General features: G+C 45.6%; 1 long non-coding RNA gene across 2 annotated transcripts in view; it reads right to left on the bottom strand.

Annotated features, from left to right (window-relative positions):
- Positions 1-13,988, bottom strand: part of LOC123586342 — a 45,921-nt gene extending 31,933 nt beyond the window's left edge. Inside the window, exons 1-3 of one of the 2 annotated variants that reach the window (XR_006706754.1) lie at positions 13,830-13,985; positions 7,333-7,393; positions 4,533-4,788 (exon numbers count right to left, since the gene is read on the bottom strand). This is a non-coding gene — a long non-coding RNA (uncharacterized LOC123586342). Of the gene's footprint in view, positions 1-4,532; positions 4,789-7,332; positions 7,394-13,829 lie in introns of those variants that run through there. The other variant, XR_006706755.1, reaches the window with a different exon arrangement.
- Between the last annotated feature and the right edge of the window lie 6,093 nt (positions 13,989-20,081).

Below are 20,081 nucleotides of genomic sequence, written 5' to 3'. Positions count from 1 at the left end.
CTTTTTTGCCTGGGACATTGCTAGACCCAAAGATATAGGGGTTCCCTTGGAAAGAAGAATGGGAAGTGGAGGACAGGCATAGAGCTAAAACCCCTGCAAGCCACATTGTACCTTTATGCATATCCACAAGAGTATATCTAAAAGCACACGAGTCTGCTCAAGTTAGCAGAACTGGTGATCTATCAAAATTCTCCACAGCAAGTGCCATTAAGCAGGGAGAGGCGGAGAGGCCACTGGATCCATGGCCATTGTCCCTCAGGAAGGGGCTGAGGGAAGCCACGGGCATGAGGTGATAAAAATTTGCTCCCTTGTTCACAACCCAGCAGTTGAGTTAAGGGGCTTAAATTTCCCATCAGCATCATAAATTTCCTTTGAGCTACTTCCTTTGAGATATCCAATATCTCTCCTGCTTCCTCCTGTAGAGACGATGTGCATTGTTTCTCCCAGGAAGCGGGCAAAAGGGGTTAGTTGGCAAACAACTAAAATAAGTTCTCTAGAGGCTCTTTCAGTCTTAGACCTATGCAGTGTCCCTATGGGACAATCTATAGAGGAAATTCATCCTTTTGCAATCGAGCAAGAAGTCCAAGTATCTGGAAGGGTCCCTAGAGCCCCCATGCGTGCTGACCAGAAGCACAAAGGTGAAAAGAGCAGAGGGGACTGGAAGAAGATGCGGAAAGAGTTGAGAAAGAGGGTCACACTCTCAAAAGGGAGCGCCATATTTTTTTAATGTCAGATCCTTGCTGCAAACTGCCGGCAATAAAAAGAAGATACCAGCTCACCTTGGGACGTGCGGATACTTCTGAATTTATGAGAAAGGACATCTGTGGAGCATGAAAAAAAACACATTCAAGGCAGGCAACAAGATCTGCTGTTGGAAGTTCTCTGGGCTGGGAATTGAGATTTTCCCCGGCTCAGAGTGCGGCTTTCTGCACTTTGTTCAGCCTCTGGAAACATCCTCAGTCCAACCGCACCACTGCTATGCATTCACTGTGTGAAACCACTCAGGCCTAGGGAGAAAGAAACTGTTTCCTCACTCACCCGAGATGCCCTTTAATCACTGGGATGCTTTCTGGAGTGGTGCTGTGGGGCATATGGTTAATCCCCAGCATTGCTCTTGTTACCAGGTTTAAGTTGGGTTGTATTTTCCCTTATCACAACTTGTGCACTGGCATGGTTTTCCGGAGGTTATGGTGTTTAAGCATTATTTGTGAAACATGCATAATGTTAATTACATTTCAAGAAAACCTCAGGACTTCTCAGAAGCAGACATGAATTCTGGAAAAGAGAAATAATTGCAATTTTCTCTTCTAGCCGAGTGTCAAAACTTTCTATAATGGATAAACGCACGGGCTCTGGGGTCAGAGCACATGAATTCAAATCTGAACTCTATCACTTAGCTGCTGTGTGCCTTTGGACAAGATATTTGGTTTCTGTGTCTCTGTTGACATATAGTAGTATTTTTTTTTTTAATTTTTTTTTTCAACGTTTATTTATTTTTGGGACAGAGAGAGACAGAGCATGAACGGGGGAGGGGCAGAGAGAGAGGGAGACACAGAATCGGAAACAGGCTCCAGGCTCTGAGCCATCAGCCCAGAGCCCGACGCGGGGCTCGAACTCACGGACCACGAGATCGTGACCTGGCTGAAGTCGGACGCTTAACCGACTGCGCCACCCAGGCGCCCCGACATATAGTAGTATTAATGCAAGGATTCAAAGCAGAACTCTCAGGGACGCCTGGGTGGCTCAGTCAGGTAAGCCTCGGACTTCGGCTCCGGTCATGATCTTACAGTTCGTGAGTCCAAGCCCCTGGTCGGGGTCTGTGCTGACAGCTCAGAGCCTGGAGCCTGCTGCGGACTCTGTGTCTCCTTCCCTCTCTGCCCCTCCCCTGCTCACGTTCTGTCTCTCTCTGCCTCTCAAAAATAAACAAACATTAAAAACAACGAACAATAAAGCTCATTACAAAGCAGAACTCTTAAAACAATGCTGGCTCTCTATAAATATCAGCTGTTATTGTGAATTATCAGGATATCATTTACTGCTCAACAAGATCACTGTCCAAATGGGTCTCCTCGAGACCCCCTTACGCCCACCCATCCGGAGAGTGACACACATTTGATCCACACACTTCTTTAGTTACTATTAAGAATTCCTGGGTAATACTTCCTGTTTTTGGTGGGTACCCACACTCCTGACAAGCCCTTTCTCTTACCTGAGAAAAATGTAAAGCTCGATCTGAAGAGACAGTCACAGTGTTATGGGCTGAACGTTTGTGCCTCAAAGGTCATAGGTTGAAGCTTAATTCCCAAGGTGACGGTACTAGGGGGTGAGGCCTTGGGGAGGTCATGAGGTCATGAGGGTGGATCGATGTCCTCATAAAAGAGGCCTCAGACACCTCTCTTGCCCCTTCTGCCGCGTGAGGTCACAGTGAGAAGACAGCCATCTATATACCAGGAAGCAGGCTTGTCGTAGACACTGAATCTGCCAGCACCTTGGTCTTGGACTTTCAGCCCCCGAAACTGTGACAAATACATATTGACTGTTTCGGCCTCCTGGTATATGGTATTTTTTTTTTTTTTTTTTTTTTTTTTTTTTACAGAAGCTTGAACAGACTGAGACAAACAATTACTTTTAAGCGCCCATGAGATCCTTTAAGCCTCCCCGATTCCTGGTACTCTTGGCTGTGGCAATGGCCACCCTGGTTTCATGCCTTACGAGTTGAAGCAGGTTTGTTCATGCCCGGAGCCCTCTATGCTGCTTCCTTTCACCTCCTGCCCCGGGACTTCTTTGTTGTTGCTGAAACATAAGCCACCAAGAAGCACCAGGTTCACTCCCCAAGGAGATGGCCCTGTGTCTAACGGGAGAAGGGAGCCAGCAGGGGGACTCTTCTCCCTTCCTCCACCGAGATGGAGTATCCTAAGAAGCAGCTACTCACGTGGTGCCTCAGGAGATGGTCCCGGGAGACCCAGCAGTCAGTTGCCCTGGACACCAAGAGCTTGGACACCCCTCGAATTCCTCCTCCTCCTGCCCTGTCCTGCCCCATTTTCCCTCCCTTTTGCTTCTGGGGGACTGCACTTTTAATGAAGTGGTATCACTTAGGCTTTTGACTGATGCTCTGCTTTCTGGGGAACCCAGGCTACAGCAAAATCTACAGTTTTTTTTTTAATGTTTATTTATTTTTGAGACAGAGAGAGACAGAGCATGAGCAGGGGAGGGTCAGAGAGAGAGGGAGACACAGAATCTGAAACAGGCTCCAGGCTCCGAGCTGTCAGCACACAGCCCGACGTGGGGCTCGAACTCACAGACCGTGAGATCGTGACCTGAGCTGAAGTCAGACGCTCAACTGACTGAGCCACCCAGGCACCCCAAAAATCTACAGTTTTTAATTGTAAGTAAGATTGGTCCCTTTTAAAACTACACTCATCTGGCTAAAATGAACAAATCAGAAGACTGTAGATGCTGGCGAGGAGGTGAAGAAACGGGAACCCTCTTGCCCTGTTGGTGGGAATGCAAACTGGTGCAGCCATTCTGGAAAACAGTGTGGAGCTTCCTCAAAAAATTAAAAATAGACCTACCCTATGACCCAGCAGTAGCACTGTTAGGAATTTACCCCAGGGATACAGGAGTGCTGATGCATAGGGGCACTTGTACCCCAATGTTTATAGTAGCACTTTCAACAAAAGCCAAATTCTGGAAAGGGCCTAAATGTCCATCAACTGACGAATGAATAAAGAAGTTGTGGTTTATATATACAATGGAATACTACTTGGCAATGAGAAAGAATGAAATCTGGCCATTTGTAGCAACGTGGTTGGAACTGGAGAGTGTTATGCTAAGTGAAGTAAGTCAGGCAGAGAAAGACAGACACCGTATGTTTTCACTCATATGTGGATCCTGAGAAACTTAACAGAAGACCAGGGAGGAGGGGGAGGGGGGGAAAAAGTTACAGAGGTGGAAGGAGGCAAACCATAAGAGACTCTTAAATACTGAGAACAAACTGAGGGTTGATGGGGGTTGGGGGAGAGGGGAAAGTGGGTGATGGGCATTGAGGAGGGCACCTGTGGGGATGAGCACTGGGTGTTGTATGGAAACCAATTTGACATAAGTTATATTTAATATAACAAAAATAAAACAACGTATTATTGAATGAAAATGTATGGCAAGTTGGTGCAAAACTGAACCTACCACAGAAGATGTGGGGCTGTCAGAACTTTTACACATTTTTACTGGGAGTATAAATTGGTACAAATGCTTAGAGAACAGTTAGGTTGAGTCTATTTAAGTTCTGCACATGCATACCCCAATGCTAGGTGTATACTCTTCCCCCAAATGTATGTATGTGCACAAAAAGATATGTACAAGAATGTTGACAGCAGTATTCTTTGTGATAGCTAAAAATTAGAGCAACACCTAAATGTCCATGAATAGCAGAATGCATGGATAAATTATTGTCTATTACTATACTGGAATATTCTACAGCAAAGAGAATGCACAAACGACAGGGAGCATAATGTTGAAAGAAATACAAAATACTATATGTCATAAGAGTTTATTAATATAACGTCCTGGAACAGTAAAAACTAGTCTATAGCGTTAGGAGTCAGAACAGGATTAACCTTTGGGAGAAGAGTAGGAGATAGCGATTCAGAAGGGGCAAGGTGATTGACTTTGAGGTCCTGGAAATGTTCTGTTGTTTTGATGTGGGTAATTGTCTTTAAATAATCCAATTGTTCATTGTGATTATTTACTGGTCTTCATATGTATGATTCGTGTACTTTTTTGTTTGTGTAGCTAGATAAAAAAGAGTTCTAAAATTAAAAAAGAAAATAAAACTACACTCATTTATTTTACATGTGCATATTAGAAGCTCCTATCCTGTGTGCATTGATTCTTTAGAGTGGTTTGAATCTTGATACCCATGGATTTCTTCCTTGGAAGTTCCAGAGATTCTTTAAGAGTAATTTTTTCTCGGGGTGCCTGGGTGGCTCAGTTGGTTAAGAGTCCAACTTCAGCTCAGGTCATGATCTCACAGTTCCTGAGTTCGAGCCCTGCATCAGTCTCTCTGCTGCCCGCACAGAGCCCACCTGGGATCTTTTGTCTCCCTCTCTCTCTGCTCCTCCCCTGCTCATGCTCACTCTCTCTCTCAAAAATAAACATTTTTTACATATATTTTTTTCTCTGCAGAAGATGAAGAAATCTTATATGCAGAGCCACCCCAGTGTCATAGCCCAGACTAAGGATCCGAGAAGGGTCATCTCCAGTCCTGGCCAAAAGCTATCATCCTTAACCGCATCCAAAATACCTAGCACGCTTTCAAGGTTATTTGTCTTCGAGACTTCATCACTTTGCTCTGCCAAACATCTAACAGTTTCAGATCTACTTCTGCAAAAGACGTTAGGTATGCCTACGTTCTCTACTGCCCTTACGTTAATAGGCTGGGCTACATTTCTTTCATCTCTCTGCCCCCCACCCTCACTCCTTGCAACCAATTCCAGGACCTCCCCCCATCTGCTATCACATAATGCTTTCAGCATTTACACACTGTTATTTATACATACTGAGTGCGACATGTAATGTGATATGATATGAATTTGACTGAGGTGCATTGGGGCTCCCTAAATAAGCCTTAGCTCAATATTATTCACCAGGAAGCTATTTATTATTGAATTATGTTTATGACTGTAAGCTTATATGACAAAACAATACCTGCTAAAAGACCCAGCATGTTTTAATAGCTCTTTACTTTTTCTTCTTTCCCTCCTGCTGCTCTCCTTTCTCATCACACCCATTTTTTTCCCCTCTTACAGGGTGGTTAATTCTTGAGAAAGAGAGCACCCCTATTTCTCCTCTCTCTGGATTTGTCCTGCCTTTCCTTTAGTGATGGGAAAAAATTTGCAATGATGTGGGAGACTAGTTTGATGTACCGCCCTACCACCTTCCTTGGTATGTAGTTCTCCCACCTTCCTCCCTCCCCGACTCAGACAGCAGTGAAGTATTCTTTACTCCCCACCCAGGATGCAAAAGGGCAAGGAAAAAGGGAGAAATGTTCAAGTTAGGCTTTTTTTTCTCTTAAATAGATATTGTGTTATGGACCGAGTGTCCTCAAAATTCCTAGGTTGAAATCCTAACTCCCAATGTGATGAAAGTAGTGGGGCCTTCAGGAGGTGACTAGATTTTGAGGGCGGAGACCTCATGAGTGGGATTAGTCCCTTATAAGAGAGACCCTGGAGAGCTCCTTCACCCCTCCTGCCATACAAGGACACGGTCTGTGAACAAGGAAGTAAGCTCTCACCAGACACCGATTTGCCAGCACGTTGGTCTTAGAATTCCTAGCTTCCAGAAGAGTGAGAAATAAGTTTTTGTTGTTTATAAGCTGCCTACACTGTAGTAGTTCATTCTAGAAGCCTGAACAAATGAAGACGTACCTTTCAAATTCATTATTTGGGGGGCGGGGGGAAGATGTAGGATGTTGAATTCTGGGAAACTGGCTTTTCAGGAATAAAAGTAAGATCCTTAAAGGATCTATAGGGAATAAAAATTATGTCTATCAATTGATTTAAAAGACATATGGAACCTACTTGCCCTCATAGAGGACACCTAATGTCCTTGGGAAGACAGCGGGGAGCCAGAGAGGAATTGGACATTACTCTAGGTCCCTAGGAAGCATCTCTGCATCCCATTCACCCCTACTCTTTCTCCTCAGGATGTGAAGTCACACCCCTTAAAAGCTTTCTTGAAGTGCCCAACTGCCATAGTAGAGGAAGAAGAAGAAGAAGAAGATGAAGAAGAGAGGACTCTGCAATCACCTATCAATTTTCCTGTGATCCCATAGTAGTTTGGAGCAATAATTGATGTTGTCTTAGATGCTTCTTGAGAGAATCTTTGAAGTAGCATAAAGAGAGTCAGCAGACCTGAAGAGGCCTTGTGGTTGGGTTCTGGGGAGGCTATGGCATGCCTCCCATGGACCAATGACAAGATTAAACACCACCATGGATGCCAGGAGAGGTTATAGATGCCGTGGACTAGGTGAGTGGTCTGAGGAATCATAGCCACTGTGTATATTAATTGGAATTATTAAAAAGGAGCGTGTTTCAAAGGCTTATGACGGGTTGAAGAGCTATTAAGTGCCCAAGATAGTCATTCTCACTGAACATTGAAACTTTAGCAGATCTATCGTGGGGCTAGAGGCTAAGTCCCCTTCTCTTATTTCCTTGGAGTCCCCTCAACCATCTAGTATGTCACCCACACCCACCATTTACAACCAGCACCATAATAGAAATAGGTAGAGAAGTCACTGGCCTTAAGGAATTTAGAATCCCCTGTCTAACAGCTCACCTTTCCCTTGCTGGAAGACTGTGTGCTGTCTCTCCATGGTGCCTCTCTTCAGCTTATTCTTCTGTAAAAGGAGAGAATAATATTTGCATCCTATTTATAGAAAGATGGAAATAAATTAGGTGAGCATATGGGCTCTAATGGACTCTGAGTTCTTTGGGAAAAGTTGCTGACCAAGGACAATACACTTTTTTTTTAACTGACCATTGCACATAGAATCAGTTCTTTAACACCACAGTGTCCTTCCTTTTTTTTTTTCCTACAAGATGTCATGTCATGTCTTTGCAAGACTTCCAGTGAACAGGAGGGCTCATCAATTTCAACCTAAAGCTATTAAAATGTTACTTTGTTAGCAATAATTAAGGTGTGCAGCCAGGGCTCCCTATAGATCACACTTGAAGGCACAGTCATATTTTTCTCCTATTGCTCCTCAGGTGTCTTAAATTGTCAGGTAGTCAGGGGAGGGGGGGTAACTGGGAGCTGGGCAAGAAAGGAGAGAGGGACGAAGATGCTTGCCTTACAAATAAAGGTAGAAACAATAAGAATCTTTTTCATTGAGCCAACCTTCTCATAAGAGTTGTCTAAGATTTTTTTTTCAGGTTTAATCTGTTGAAATGCTTCTAATAAAAATCTGTCTGATCAAAAACATTTCTTAATTAGATTTTTTAAGTCATCAAAGACTCTCACTAAAATTTCCCTTTGACTTTGGCTGACAACATATCTGACAGGCTATGAATTCTATAGCAATGGCACCAAGAAACATCATGTCATCTCCACCATGTTTTATTCGTGGGCTTGCTTTCTTCCACGGAATGAATCTTCAGCTGTACAAGAAAACGCTGCTTGTTGGCTGTTTTCTTTCTGTGCTCTTGGCCAGCCCACTCCACCCTATCTTCTGACATTCCAGAAAGATCATAGTCCCTTGGAAGTTTGTCAAAGTAATTTTCCTATAGAAAAATTAGCTTGCACAAAATTTCGAGGACATAGGGTATGGAAGGAAAGGCTAGTTTGGAACTCAAGCCATGGGGAAGCATTAGAAGCAAAAAAGACTTGGACTTTGAAGCCTGATGAATAGAGCTAGCTGTCTAGTATGGGTGAAAATGCATTCTTGTGTTTTTGTTACTCACCCTGCCTGGGTCCATAAGGACTGTAAAGTATTTACCACCCTGTGCATTGGAGAGGTTTTGATCACAAAAGAGATCCAGAGCCTGCTTTTATGAACTGATGGTCTAGAAGTTTGATGCAGTGGAAATAGCTTCAGATTTGGAGATGAGAGACCTAGGTTTTATTAATTATGTGACTTTGACCTCAACATCTAAAGACTTTCTTTCTTGGGGCACCTGGGTGGCACAGTCGGTTAAGCGTCCGACTTCAGCCAGGTCACGATCTCGCGGTCCGTGAGTTCGAGTCCCGCGTCGGGCTCTGGGCTGATGGCTCAGAGCCTGGAGCCTGCTTCCAATTCTGTGTCTCCCTCTCTCTCTGCCCCTCCCCCGTTCATGCTCTGTCTCTCTCTGTCCCCCCCCCAAAAAAAAATAAAATAAACGTTGAAAAAAAAATATTTTAAAGACTTTCTTTCTTTCCGATGAAGGAGTCAAATGGAGACACCTTCTACCTATGAGTAGTGTTATGAGGTGAAAGAACATTATAGACAATAAAGTGCTACACCAATGTTGTTTTTGCTGAGTTCTTTAGTAGACTGGATTCCTGACCCCAATTCTTCACCCTTCCCTGGATCCATGACCTTGGTCATAAGTATCACTTTGGCAATGGAATGTGGACATATACTCTATCAGCGGCCAATTCCTCACCTGAGCCTTAAGAGAGGTTGCACATTTCTGCCCTCCCTCTTGTGCCTCTGCCATTGTCCTATGTAGCTGATGGTCCAAGAAGGATGAGAGATCTAATCTGCAAATTAGAGCAATGGTTCTTGAACTTTAGCATCAGAATCACCTGGAAAGCTCATTAAAACACAGATTGGTTCAGTTGTTCTCAGAAGTAACTAACTTCCTTTCTCCCTCCCTCTCTCCCTTCCTTCCTTCCTTCCTTCATTCCTTCCTTCCTCCCTTCCTTCTCTATTTTTCTTTCTTTCTCTTTTTCTGTTTTTTCCTTCCTTCCTTTCTTTCTTCCTTCTTGCCTTCCTTCCTTCTTTCCTTCCTTACCTTTCTCTCTTTCTGTCTGTCTTTTCCTTCCTTCCTTCTTCCTTCCTTCCTTCCTTCCTTCCTTCCTTCCTTCCTTCCTTCTTCCTTCCTTCCTTCCTTCCTTCCTTCCTTCCTTCCTACCTTCCTTCCTTCCTTCTCTTTCTCTCTTTCTGTCTTTTCCTCCCTTCCTTCCTTCCTTCCTTCTTTCCTTCCTTACCTTTCTCTCTTTCTGTCTTTCCCTTCCTTCCTTCCTTCCTTATCTTTCTCTCTTTCTGTCTGTCTTTTCCTCCCTCCCCTCCCTTCCTTCCTTCCTTCCTTCTTTCCTTCCTTCCTTCCTTCCTTCTCTATCTTTCTGTCTTTCTCTCTTTCTGTCTGTATTTTCCTTCCTTCCTTCCTTCCTTCCTTCCTTCCTTCCTTCCTCCCTCCCTTCTATCCATCCTCCTTTCTTTCCATCCTTCATTTCTTCCTCCTTTTCTACCCCACTCCCAGTGTGTATCACAGGTCATATTATGTTCTAAAACAGTCCAAAAAGAGCAACTCCAGCCCATCCCCAAATGCAACTGAATTTAAAATTCACTGTCAAACCTGTTTCTAAAGACCAGAGCAACTGAGCCCAGCCTGTATCGGCCAACCTCCGGACAGCCTGAGGAGAGGTGAGCAACATAAATGCTTATTGCTGCATGTCCCTGAGATCCTGTGTTTGTTACACAGCAATAGCTGACCAATGTAAGTAATTGCTCAGACAGATTGCGAATTACAGAATATATGTTTGTCTTCTCAGTAACACGGCTTCTCAAAGAGAGGTAAGTGACAGCTGCTGAATCATGAGGAGGCTGCAGGACAGTCTTTAAAATCTCATTTATCAGTGATCTTTCCCAGGGAAACCCCAACATTTCTGCACCCCAACATTTCTGCACCCCAACATTTCTCAAGTTTTCCCCCACTCCTTTCCGCTTCTGACTCTATCTCCCTGCTCTAAGTGATCCTGGGAACTCATGAAACATGCCTCAGAAGCAGGTTGAAGATGAACTCTAAACACAGCCATACTAGCCACCAATGAATGGAGTGAGCTTCTCCTATTGGTCTATTTTAGAACACAACGTGACCTACAATCCAGAGATGACGCACATACTGAGAGAGATGAGGGAGGGAAAGAGGAAGGATGAACTTGCAGGGCCCCTTGGAGTCTGATGAACTCTCTCTGTTCAATGACCCACAGATGCAGTTTTTACAAACCTCCCTGAGTATCTGCTTGGGGGACAAAGGGGACCAAAGGACTGCATCTGTCCCTCTAGCTCCATTTTGTGTTTGATAACAGTTCATCCAGTGGGCACAGGGAACAGATAACGTCCCCCTCCATATGATAAGCTCCTCAAGGGTAGGGATCTTTGTGTTGTTCACTGGCATAACTCAAAAACCCACAGAAGTGCTGGTGTACTGGGCATTCAATAACTACTTTTTGAATTGAAAATGAATTGAATTGCCTGGAGGCCATACTATGGACAATATCTGGGAGCAGCATATTGCCGGGCAGATGGGCCACCCCTGCCGTCCCCAGCAAGCCGGTCACGCTGGCTCTCAGTTCCCAGTACCCACGCCCCTGCAGTACTATGACACCCGATCACAGGAGCCACGTGTTCCATTTACTATATTTAGCGACTTCTTTCTCTCTTAAATCCTTTTCATTAACTGGCTCATTTCCCACTCAGCTTCATTTCCTTTAAGTCTACACCCCTCCGTTGTTTCTTACCATAATACCATTATCTCTTGGCCATTCTGGAGTTTTTTGCTGTTTATAGGAATATTTAGTTTGCTCTTTTCAACAACATCGCAGTGGAGATGTTATAAAAATTTTACACCTTTGGAAACTGAGGCACAGAGAAGATGAGTAATTTGCAGGATGGAGGGGAGACTTGAATTCCCAGAGAGGACCGTCCTCCCCACTGCTCCATGATGCCTGGAGGGTGTTTGGCGCCTTTCTGAGCCAGCGTTAGATGCAGGCAGTGAATCCGATAAAGCCTATCTAGGTGTCTAGGACTATGATGTGGAATGCTAACTCCTATATTCCATCAGGGCGACGAGAAATTCACAGACTTCTAGACGACTCTGCAACCTGCAAAGAACCTTCATGCGCACAGTCTCGTTTGAGAGTGAAGGACTCTCCCTGGTTCGGGTGATGCCTTTTCTTGGTAGATTTCCTGCAGTTCTGTAAGGGAAAAAAAGCACGCCCAGCATCAGCGTGATAAATAATGTTCTATCGATGCAGCCGCTTTCCCAGGACAGCAACCCCTCGCACTGAGCTGAGCTGTGGCCCTGAAGAAGCCAAGATGATTCTCTGGGTCTCAAATTGACGTCTGGAAGTGGGATCATGGAAAATGGAGCCAGAGGAAGGAGGAAGAGGCAGCGAGAATGGGACATCTCCTCACCACGGAGGCAAATGCTGACGGGAGCACGCACAGTAAAATATTTTACTACGAAGCAGAATTACTCCAAAGACTGATGGGCCCGCTCGCGAGACCCACTCACATTTATGAAGGTCATAAGTTACAGACGCCCAGCCCGCTCGCAGGAGCACAGCCGTCACCTTTTATGGGTGAAACTTCCTGCAATATATTAAACTCTCCAGAAAACAGACAAGGGGTTTATGGCAAACGATAACTTTAATGCCTAGAAACCATTCGGTGATTTGGGGAGGATTATTAGTAACAAGGGCAAGATGCTGAGTCGTTTCCAGGCACCAGGCCCTGGCTCTCCTGCCGGCTCAAGCCAACCCTCTCTTCTCTGCATCCCAACCAGAAACGTGGACCCCGAGTCGCACCTGGGGTGAGAGGGAGTGTGAGTAGGAAGTGTGCTGAGGAGGGTGGACTGTTATGGACTGAAAAGAATTATATTTGAGGAGAAGAAGTGCCTGATGGGAATCCTTAGGTTGCAGCCCAGACTGTCGCCGGAGATCTATACAGGACGGGTGGCCAGGAGACAGCTACGATCACTGCCGCTTGTTACAAGTGATAAGGAGGTACCTGTCTGTGCTCCCCATGCTTGGAGGAAGTCGTAGAAAGGCCAAGGATCGCATCATCTTAAATGCTTTGCCCTATGTGATTTAGAGGAATCTGAGAAAGTCCTCCCCATCAAAGTCCTATCCCTCCGACTCGGTTTATTCCATGCCTGGCTCACAAAAGCATGGAACTGCGAGCCGATGGATACTGTCAGTCGGCAGAGGGGTCGCAGGAAGCTGGGCCAGCAGATCTGAGCACCTTGGAGTCAGCAAAAGTGTCCAATGCAGGGAGTCAGATGGGCAGGTCCTTCCCGCACGAGACATCCGTCCCACGGTCGGGATCGAGAGGGGCCAGAGCACTGGAGGAGGAGTCGGGTGTGTTTGAAATCACAGCCTGGGACTGCAGACATGTCACTGCTCCTGTGGGGACCTCAGTTCTATGGTTTGTAAAAGAAGTGGGTACGATGCTCCCATGGAGTCCTTTGTCTTCATAGCCTCTGACTGTGGCTTCTTCCCTGGGCTCCGGCTGAACATGTCCCAGCGGCACTCAAATGATATTTAGTTCTCCAAATGGTACTTAGACTTTTTTGTTTTCCCCATGGACCTGCTCTTAAAAAGCATGTTCAGATCATTCTTAGTGGCTGAGCATCAAATTTCTTAATTGCAGAACAGGGAAGGAAAAGAAAGGAGAAAAGCAGAAAGTGTTCCACAGTGAGAATACAGGGTCCTGGATTCTAGTTCTCACGGAGCCCTGAACGGTGTGCATACCTTCCCACACTGAACTTGCATTTCTTCCTCTATAAACTCAATGGGACCAGGGGCACCTGGGTGGCTCAGTCCGTTGAGCATCCGACTTCGGCTCAGGTCATGATCTTAGAGTCTGTGAGTTCGAGCCCCGTGTCAGGCTCTGTCCTGACAGCTCAGAGCCTGGAACCTGCTTTGGATTCTGTGTCTCCTTCTCTCTCTGCCCCTCCCCTGCTCATGCTCTCTCTCCTCTCTCTCTCTCTCTCAAAAGTAAATAAACACTAAAAAATTTTTTAAATAAAATAAAAAAACAAACTCAATAGGACCAGATAATAATTGCTTACATTTATGACTGCTTCCTATGTACCAGCCACTATCCTAAGTGCTTCACACGCACAAAGGCATTTAATCCTCACAATTCTATGGGGTAGAGATTATTGTTACACCTACTTTACAGATGGGGAGATCAAGGCATATAGGGGCTAGTAACTTGTCCAAGGTCTTACAGGGAGTAAGCGGCAGAGCTGAGATTTAAAACTCAAGCAGTCTGGCTTCAGAATCTAACTTTATGCAGCTGTGATTCTTTTTTGAAGCTGAATAAAAGTTCTAAGGAAACAGCAAACCTTTCACGATTTTCGGGAACCTTCAGATGGGGTCCATTTCACCTAACTCTGACCATATGGAGACAGGCAGACCCTCTGCACTAGCTCAGCAAGTTCACAAGCACGTGTGTCCAAATGTGTCATCCGTGAAGCTTCTAGAACATTCAGCTTCCAGACCTTCTTGTACGGATGGTGATCTCACAGTTATGGGCAAGTCCCAGGATGCCGTATTTGTATCTGATGTCAGAGGATGTCGTTGGAGGACCATGACTTTCTGGAAACACTGCTCTAAAGTATCACCGGGTATTTTCGGAGGCTCTTTCAGGAGTGAGGGACAGGTGAATGGGTAGACAGAAGAACGTCTTTGAAGAGCTCACCATCCTGTTAGAGAGAAAGCCCAACACAGAGATGTTACGATGACAAGGCGGCCCGGGATATTTTCACCTTCCCCACCGGGCTGTGACTCTTTTCCACCCATCCACGTACGACTCAAGTTCCATTTTGAGTACTTTGAGACAAGGGTAGCCTCTCTGTTCCCAGGACGTTCGGCTCTCAGCACTGTCCTGGGCCTCACCGGCAGCTCCGGGACCAGAGTTCAGGGGCGGGGTAGACATGAAGCCCACTCTACTGCCTTCGCCACCTGTGAGGGCAAGAGACAAGGGCCACTGCAAAGCCATTTGCACCCCGAGCGGCAGCCTTTAGCCAGGGTGGGTGCTTCCTGGTCCCCTCTGCTTAGGGAAGGATCCAGACAGACTATGACCTGTTTCTTTCTCCTATTTATGAAGGAGAGGTTGTCCTTGCAGTTGTTCACGGACACCCGAATATTCCTTCCGCTTCCCTCCACTGAGCGTGTGGGAGAAAATGCACGCGGGAATGACACAGTCCACCGTGTGATCTGGAATCCCCCCTCACCTGGCATCTGAACCAGGCACCTGCATCCCCCGTGAGCCATCGCTGTTTTGACACGAGTCTGACCGAGGCTCTCTTGTTGAGCTGCAAGGGACTCTCTTGTCCCATCGTGCTTTCCTGTCTATCTGTTATTAGATCAGCCATTTCCTGAGGGCAGGAGTTGATGGCTATAAACCTCATTGTTGTTTTGTTTTTAAACTTTTTTTTAAAGTTTATTTATTTTTAAGAGAGAGAGAGAGACTGAGTGGGCGAGGGACAGCGATAGGAAGACAAAGGATCTAAAGCAGGTTCTATGCCGACAGCAGCAAGACCGATGTGGGGCTCAAACTCAGGAACCGAGAGGTCATGACCTGAGCCGAAATCGGATGCTAAACCCACTGAGTCACCCAGCGTCCCCAAACCTCATTTGGTAATGCTCACGCAGGTTTCCATGGATGTGGGCGCTTAACACAAGACATTGCTCCCAGGTGAGGGTCGTCTGATGCTTACGTCACACCTGTGAATCCACCCGGTAATGTTGAAGCGTCTTGAAGCAAGTTACAGACACGGGAATGGCATTCCCTGGCTTGACATGCCATCGTTTAGTCTTACTTTCGAATGTTCGCTTGGCAATTGCACTGGTTCGTGGGATTTTTCACATGGGCTCCAGAATGTCCTGGAATCCTCCCTGCTCCATTCACCCCGCCCACCACAGCTACCAAGTGGAGACAGGGTAGAGGGTGTCTCATGCAGAGACTGAAGAGGGCTCACACGCTCTCGAATCAAGGCGACTCTCCTCTTACATGCACACATCTGCCTCCCAAAGACTTTCTTGTGGAAAGGTTTTTGACGCTTTGAGGAAAGGGTGCAAATCATGTGAACTTTTCAACTTATCTCTGGTTTAAATAATCCAACCCAGTGTTGTTGCTGCTAGTGTTCTGCTGCCCCAAAATGTTTGCTTGGTATTCGCTATATCCTTGCCAAAAAGATTTAACCAAAATGGGGCGCCTGGGTGGCTCAGTCGGTTAAGCGTCCGACTCTGGCTCAGGTCATGATCTCGCGGTTAGTGAGTTTGAGCCCCGCGTCGGGCTCTGTGCTGACAGCTCAGAGCCTGGAGCCTGCTTTGGATTCTATGTCTCTGGCCCTCTCCTGCTCATGCTCTCTCTCTCTCTCTCTCTCAAAAATAAATAAATATTTTTTAAAAATTAAAAAAAAATTTAACCAAATGGGGCTAAGCCCATCACTAGAGACTTCATGGAAGTTAATAAAAGTACATGTAAAGGACTAAGTCCATAGGTAAATATTTGTTATGATTAATATTATAATTATTATTAGAAACTGTCCTGCATCATTACTATTAATCCAGGAATGTGTACTTTTTACTAGAGTTTTTTTTTTTTTTTCAACGTTTTTATTTATTTTTTTTGGGACAGAGAGAGACAGAGCATGAACGGGGGAGGGGCAGAGAGAGAGGGAGACACAGAATCGGAAACAGGCTCCAGGCTCTGAGCCATCAGCCCCGAGCCTGACGCGGGGCTCGAACTCCCGGAACCGCGAGATCGTGACCTGGCTGAAGTCGGACGCTTAACCGACTGCGCCACCCAGGCGCCCCAACTAGAGTTTTTCAATAACTTCGCATAACTGAGTTCTCAGCCAATTCACTTTTCTTCATCTTGCTTACAAAGATATAATTTTTAAAACCGTCGAACGTCTTGCTGAAAAAGACATAGGGCGTTCTCCTGATCTGTCAGTTTAATACTCATAGTAAAATAAGGACACACATCCAGAGTGCGTGAATTGTTCATAGTGAATCCATGCTGATCCCAGAGACCACTGCTTTCTTTTTGAAATACTTATCATTGGGGTGCCTGGGTGGCTCAGTCGGTTAAGCGTCTGACTTTGGCTCAGGTTGTGATCTCTGGATTTGTGAGTTTGAGCCCCGTGTCGGGGTCTGTGCCGACAGCCCGGAGCCCGGAGATTGTTTCGGATTCTGTGTCTCCCTCCCTCTCTGCCCCTCCCCTGCTCTGTGCACACTCTCTCTTTCAAAAATAAACAAACACTAAGAAAAAGTTTTTAAAAAACACTTATCATTGGTTACTTCTCTGTTTGATAATTTTCCTCAACAGTACCCATCTATGTTGTTAGTGTGCAGTTTCTAGATTCAATCTCTTTTTTTCCCTGCCTGAGAACCTGAATTGGATTTTATTCTCTCCTGCCTTGTATTTTGTATGGTTTCTCAAAGATCTTCATTCTGTAGTTATGTCTGGAAGCTCCCTATTTTCTATCAAAATGAGAACAAAGTCCTTTCACGTGGGGCTAGCCCCAGGACTCCTACAGAGAGCTGATGTGTTCTCCTACTATCTGCACGACTGACCTGGGCTTTCTTTTCTGCTTTGAGGATCATCATCCTTGAAGAAAAATAAGGGGGTAAACAGAGAATTAAAAATTGCGTTTTGGGGCACCTCAGTGGCTCAGTCGGTGCAGCATCCGACTCTTGATTTCAGCTCAGGTCATGATCTCACAGTTCGTGAGATCGAGCCCCATGTCAGGCTCCGTGCTGACAGCACAGAGCCCGCTTGGGATTGTCTCTCTCCCTCTCTGTCTGCCTCTCACCCGCTCATGCTCTCCTCCCCCCATGAAATATATACATAAACTTAAAAAATGATTTAATAAAAAAAAGGAAATGCCTTTCATCTTTGATCAGGTGTAAAGTAAGGTTTGGCAGAGGCCAAGAGTCCTACGACGTACCCTTGGCCACACAGAATGAAACCAGTGAAGTATCTCTCTGAGCATCAGGAGGAAGACGTCATCATCCTCAGACACGTGGGAGAAGGTACCCCTTAGGTTCTGATTTGTCACTCCTTCTGGAATATTTGGTTTCACAAAAGGATGCTTCTTTCCCGTCTCATGCAAAATTGCACTTATGCCTCTAAGAGGCAGAGGCAGGAACTGTCCTTGGATTTTTCATTTGAATATGCCTGAATAATCTCTTTGAGAAAATGCATCCTAGTATCTAAGCCTGAATTCCTGTTACTAGATTTTGGGGGTTATGTCTTCTTTCTTCAGTGAGTTGGGGGAAAGCTCACAGAAGCTGACACTCGCTCTTCTGTGACATGAATATGTTTCATCTGAATCGAGAATAAATACTGGCCATCTGCTGTATGCTAAGGATTGTACCCGCCATCGTGGGGAGAGCGTGGCCATTAGATCAGACAGTGCTGCGTTTAAATCCAGAGTTGAGCTCTGAACTGCCACTTAGCCCTGGACATTTCATCAGCCCCTTGCAATCTAAATTTCTGCATTTGTAAAACAGGGCTTTTAAATTTTATTATACCTATTTCACAGGACTATTTTTCTGATTAAAGGAATATGGTGTGAAAACAGTCCTTCCCAAACTTTGCTGCACAGCGGAATCACCTGGGAATCTTTTAAAAATGCTGATAGCTGGCTCCCACCTCCGAACATAGTGAATTAATTAGTACAGGGCATTAAGAGGTTTAAAGCTTCCCTGGGTGATTCTAATGTGCAACAAAGTTTGGGAACCACGCATTAAAGTACCAGACACAGAGCAGGCAGCTGTTAAATACTGGCTTCTTCCCCTTCGCTTTCTCTTCGCTGAAAGAGCATTTAACAGCTTCCCAGGATACACAAGCTGGGTGCTCTATTTTCCATACCTGAGTTGAACAGGATGGGTCACTCCAGTGGGAATCCGTGGTGTGGACAAGGCAAAGTCCTTGCCCTCTTGAGGATGACATTCTCATAGAGCATCCTTTCCTGTAGACATTGCTTCCATGGTCATCCCTCAAGTTTAGACTTTTGAGTTTCCTAAAGATCTGTAGACTTGGCCACCTTCTCAAGTCAGAATGTGCTCCTCTCTTCAGTTCCCCTTCTCTGCTCTCCTCTCTTACTTCCGTCTCCCACTAAACACACCTCTGGCTGGTACTTATTTCTGGCTTCCAAGCCCTTCAGACCCAGGAGAGCTCCTATCAGGAAGAAGAGGCACCTGCCAAGGGCCCGTCACAGTGGGGAGCCTGCACCTGCCTCTAATCCTAATTCGCTTTCCACTAGAAGCTCCCAGGGGGCACCTTGACCCCCCTAACTCTAATTTGAACACGAGATTACTCACTGGCCTAACGTTGCACTCCCTGAGTCCGCTTCCATCAGGGACCCGAGAACTAACCCACTGACAAACACCTTTTACCCTGCAGGTTCAGATTGTCATTGACTTGGAACAGTTCATGAAGCGGCTTCTGGGACAAATCCTCCCTTGTGGGTTAGCGTATGTGGGTGCGTTGGAAAGATCTAAGTGGCTTCCTCTCCCAACACCAAATTGCTTTCTGGAGGATCCTTTTGTCATTGTCTTAAGTTGGACCGAAGTCAGGGATGTTGACTTCTAAAACCCCAGCCACAGGGCAGGTGGTTGGCATCCCACTGGACTTCAAGCTCCAAGACTTGATGCAGTGGTTCTCAACAGAAGTAGGAAAGATTACCTGGAAACTTTTCAAAAATAGTCACCTCTTCCACCCCATTTTATTGTATTCTGCTTGGCTGAACGGGCATGCTAGTATGTTTATCTGAGCAGAGAAAAGCCTCCTTCACCTAATCAGTCATTAACCAGTGACTCCATCATCACCACATAATTCAAAATCACAGATTCAGTGGTGAGATGCACCTGTCTCTATAAGCAGTTCTTTCAAATCTCTGCCTGATCATTAGAGTCATAAGTGTTGCTTTTACAGAATACGGATTCCCAGGTCCCACTCAAACTCTGCTAAATCAGACTCTTTTCCAATCGTGTGAGAAATCAAATCAAATAGCACGAGAAACAGGCTCCTAGGTGACGGTGGGTTCAGCCAGGGCCGACAACCACTAACATGGCGAGCGGAAGCCTGGAATCTGGACTCAAACGTGGAATAAATCTTTATAGAGGTCACAACACCCAATCTGGCATCTTGAACTAGCATCTTGGGTGCTCGGAAATAATAACAAAAAGTTGTCACCGTTGAGCACCTGTTCTATGTAAGCAATGGACAGGTGCTTTACACACGTTATTTCATCCTGTTCTCATAATAATCAACAGTATCTTGAAGTTCAGAGACCTCAAGGCTGGACGTGGCAGAATCTACACTGAGACCCCGGTCTAGTTCCAGAACTCATGCCTATTTCACACCACATTCTGCCCCGTGAGTGGTGAGTGCATGAATTGCCAATATTATAGCCCTTTCTATGGCCTTAGTCTCAAATGAAAAGTCACCTGCCACCTCATGCAGACACTTGAAATGAATACCCACTTAATCATACGCACATAGATGAGAACAGAACTCATTCCATGTAAATGCCTGTGTGGGAGCTTTTGGGTGGCTGAAAAAGGATCAAGCGTCCTCT

This window comes from Leopardus geoffroyi, chromosome C3 (genome assembly GCF_018350155.1).
Source record: "Leopardus geoffroyi isolate Oge1 chromosome C3, O.geoffroyi_Oge1_pat1.0, whole genome shotgun sequence".
NCBI lineage: Eukaryota > Metazoa > Chordata > Mammalia > Carnivora > Felidae > Leopardus > Leopardus geoffroyi.
Note: the sequence above shows the minus strand (reverse complement) of the source record. Positions and strands in the feature narration are given on the sequence as shown.